The following is a 4,616-nucleotide window of genomic DNA, read 5'->3' on the forward strand; positions in this document are numbered from 1 at the left end:
GCCGCAGAGTCAGACACAACTGAAAAATGACTCAACAACAACAATGAACTTAGGAGACTAGTAACAAGGGAAGAGTAAAGTAATAGGGATGGTGAGCAGAACCATAGAGCTACTGAATTATGTACCTTTTCTAGGAGCAATGATAAGAATGATGTGATTACTGTTCACAGAACAAGAAATTCTCATGGAGGGTTCCTTGGTTGAGTGGCTGAGGTGGATTAGATGTAATGAGCTCTCCCTAATCAGCAGAGGCCCAAAGCAGAAGCTAGAGATCTGTTAGGGAGGGTGCATAGGAGAAGGCAGGGGCAGGAGCATCATGGCAAGAAGGTAGCATGGTCCAGTAACTCAAGTCAGATGGATACGGTGAGCTCTCTCACTTAATGATTGTTTGTCCTTCGATTTTTGTTTTTGTTTTTTGGCAGTTGGGGTTAAGTGACTTGCCCAGGGTCACACAGCTAGTAAGTGTCAAGTGTTTGATCTGAGGCCAGATTTGAACTCAGATCCTCCTGACTTCAGGGCCGGCGCTCTGTCCACTGCATCACTTAGCTGCCCCTTGTCCTTCGTTCTTGAAGAGGACCATGACATCAGGAAGGTGACTTGTGTGTGAATTGGATCAGTGGTCAGATATAGATCAGGATGACTGGAGATGGCCCCTTGCAATAAGATAATAGAGAGCCAATGGAGAGGCAGGGAAGTCTCCAGGGTCTACAGTTACTGGTCAGTTTGACTAGTCTCTCAGGGAATGTTGATACTGTACATACCGTGGCCTACAGTCACTTGGTCCAGTTGTGTGGGAGGTAACTAACTACCTGAGAGTCAGAGGTTCTGCTCAAGGTAACATTTTCCTGGAACTGAGGTCAAATGGTACAAGGGGAATGGCACTGCAGTGGAAAATAATCTCAGAGTGGGTAGTTTCAGTGGAGAACCGACTCTGTGGAGGAAGATTAGTATGGAAAAAAACCCACCAAAATAACTTGGCAAGCAATCTGGAACCAGATCATGTGATTTCATGACAGGGCTTATTTATATAAATTCTTAGCTACTATGGAGGCAGTGTGGTACAATGGAAAGAGCACTGGATTTGAAGTCAGAGGGTCTGAGTTTGAATCCTGGGTCAGTCACTTTCTATCTGTGTGACGTTGGATAAGTCACTTAACTCTTTGGACCTCAGTTTCCTCATCTGTAAAATGAGCTTGGACTAAGTTCTTGAATCAGTCAGTCAACAAACATTTATTAAGCATTTACTGTGTGGGCACAGTGTTAAACACTGGGGATACAAAGAAAAAGCAAAAACAATCCGTCTTCAAAAAGCTGACTTTCTAATGAAATGGATGGGGTTTTTGCTTTCTGACTCTAAAAGTCTAAAAGAGTTATTTTTTGTGAATTTGGGGGAATAGTTAACTGTCAGGCTGAGTACACTCTCTAAATTACTTAGTGTATTTCTGTATTTATATATCTGTGTATATATTGCCTCCCTCCAGTTGAATGTAAGCTCCTCGAACACAGGGACTGTTTTTCATTTTCCACCCCTTGAGTGTCGAGATCACAACGTGTAGATTGAGCTGCTTAGGAGGCTGTGGAGAGTATTGCGAAGAGGGGAGTGATTTGAAAACCTTGCCTTTGGGCAGTGGGCTGGGCTGTGTAGCTCTTAAGTTTTGTGCAAGCAAAATCAAAGATGCCCTCTGTTGGAATGAGTAGAAAATTACCCAGCTGGAGGTGGGGGTTGAGGCCCCTCTCTGTTGATTTGAGGTCACCCCTGGGGAGGTTATTTTCAGGTGGGAAGAGCAGGGTGGGATGGTGGAGCATTCAGGGCCTGAAGAACTGTAAGTCAATCAATCAGTAAATCGGCATTTTTAAGGACTTCCTACAGCATGTGCCTGGGACTGTGCTAAATTCTGAGGATCCTAACGCTGAGACTGAAACAATTCCTCCCCTCAAGGAACTTAATTCCAGCAGGGAGAGAATAAGTACATGTGAGTGTGTGCAGAATAAATAGAGAATAAATACAAGGGCATTTAGGGAGAGAGGCAGTTGGGGATCAGGAAAAACTTGAGCTGTATCTTGGAGGAAGAGATCAATGCTCTGGGGTGAGGTTGTAGAGGGAATGCATTTCCAGGATGGTGCGAAGGCCCGGAGGTAGGAGATGTTGTGTGTCTTGTTTGAGGAGCAGAGGTATTGAAGTCTGAGTCTTGGAAAGCGGATAATGGACTGAAAAATAAGGAGAGGGAAGTATAAATGTGGGAGAGAAAAAGGAAGGCAAAGAAGGAAGAACGGAGTAGGAGGAGGGGAATGAGGGGCCAAAAAGAAGTCGAAGAGGGGGAGGTGGGTGGAGCAAGAATCCCTGGGAAGACTCCTTTTGTGAACTTGATGAGTTTCCCAGTGAAGGCAGCCCAAAATCTTAGGAAGAGCACGAAACTCCGAGTGGGAAGGCCCTGTTCTGAGTGCTGGCTGCCCAGCTGATGAGCTGTGTGACCTTAGTCAAGTCATGTCCCCATTTGGGTCTCAGTTACCTCTTCTGTAAAGTGACAAGATTGGACTAGCTCTCTCAGGTCCCCTTCAGCTCTAAAAGTGGAGGATTTGATCTCCTGCTCTTCAGGCTAAAAAGAAATGTCGTGGCACTCCAGGGATGTCTCTAGGCCGCTTTTGGGAGCAAAAACCAGAGCTCCTTCCCCGAAAATCTCAGAAATGTAGAGAATGGCAACCACGGGCCACCCCGCCCCCATCTGCCCGAAATCCACTTACTCTTCCCCAACTGTAGGCACAACCAAGAGAATTGTAGGGCTCTAAACCCATAATCTGTAGACAGGGGAGACCAGATCTTTGTCATTGGAGGCAATAGGCCACACTTGAGTGAAATCATCTTATCTTTCAAAGTATCTTACTTTACACTTCTAGGATCCCTGATTTCACTGGTGTACTTATTTGATCCTTTAACACAAATTAAAGTCCTTCTAGTTTTAGGAGAAAGGTTCTTAACCTGGGATCTATGAACTTGGGTTTTTTAACATTTGGGTAACTGTATTTCAGTATAATTGGTTTTCTTTGCAATCCCATGTATTTTATTTTATATATTTAAAAACATGATTCTGAGAAGAGGCCCATAGGCTTCACTAGACTGCCAGAGGGGTGGGTCCAGGAGTAAGTCCACCTGTCTTAGGAGATTGTCTTCATGAGTAGCTCAGGTCCCCTCAAAATTCATTACCTGGTGACCAGCCCTTTGGGCAATGAATCTCTTTGAACTTAGCTGAAGTGTTCTTTGGCCCAACTCCAAAACCTTCCCAGTTTGGTTGAAACAACCACAGTTTCGTTGTGCCCCTGAGGTCTTCCAGAACTGCAGGTGACTGCTACACCACAATGTGTGTAAGGTTTTAGTTGAAGGACTATGGATGTGAAAGCTGTCCCCAGAGCACGTGACCTAGGTAAGATCTGCCTTCCAATACTCTGTCCCTAATCCAAAGCAAACAATGACAACCCTCACTATCACATATGGCAATGTAACCCCAGTATCTAATACTTAGTGATATGGTTTCATTCTATACGTGGTAAGAAACACATGGCTCTTTAAAAAGTTTATGTGTGTATGTATGTAGATATGTGTAAAAAACTGTTACTTCCCAGTGAGTACCCCCCTTCCTTATAGAACCCTCGTTTTAACAAATAAGTACAGTCAAGCAAACTAAACCACCGCGTTGGCCATGCCTGAAAATGTCTGCCTCCTTCCAGACCTATCGTCCATCACCTTTCTACTGAGAGGAAAGAGGCAAGGTTCACCTTCAGTCTTGTGAATACATATGATGACCACTGCATTAGTGAGAGTTCTGAAGGCTATCAAAGATGTTTTCCTTTATATTGTTGTGGTCACTGTTTAAATTGTTCTCCTCGTCCTATATTGGCTCATACAAGTCCTCCCAAATTTCTACTCATTTTTCAGAGCTGAATATCCTATTATATTCATCTATTAACATTGCTCCTGACTGTTCCCAATCTTTCTTCCCTGTTCTTGCTCTTACAAAAATTGCTGTTATAGCTTTTTTGTGCATATGAGACCTTTTCTTCTGTCTCTCACATCCTTAGAGCATATATGCCTAACAGTAATCTCTGGATCAAAAAGAGCACACGTTTCTTCATGCACTGGTCGCTTGTCTATTATCAGGTTAATTGCCTGAATGTGCTGAATAAGCTGTATTATCTTTCTAACTCTTGGTTATGCAATAAACATTTGTCATTTAAAATTTGACTTCAGATTTCCAGAATCTAGGATTGGGTGGAGAGAGAAATTCCACAGGTCAAGTTAATTACTGAAGGTGGTTTTTCCTCAGGCTTAGTTGTCACAGATCAGTGTGACTCATCTGATTAAATGAACTTGAAATTGTGGGTTGCTCCTGGGACCTGGAGTGGGAGCTCTGCCTGTACAGAATTCAACTCGGCATTTGCAGAACTAAATGAGGGAAGGAATGGGAGGCATCCCCTGAGCCGTGTTTAAATGATGTCTCTCAGGAAGGCCCCAAGCAGCTGCATCAAAGAATCATGGGTTCAGAGCTGGAAGGGACCTCAGAGGTCACATAGGCCTGTCCCCTCATCATACAGATGAGGAAACTGAGGCTCCAAGATGTTAG

Source organism: Vombatus ursinus, unplaced genomic scaffold, assembly GCF_900497805.2.
Source record: "Vombatus ursinus unplaced genomic scaffold, bare-nosed wombat genome assembly UNPS02015404.1, whole genome shotgun sequence".
Classification (NCBI taxonomy): domain Eukaryota; kingdom Metazoa; phylum Chordata; class Mammalia; order Diprotodontia; family Vombatidae; genus Vombatus; species Vombatus ursinus.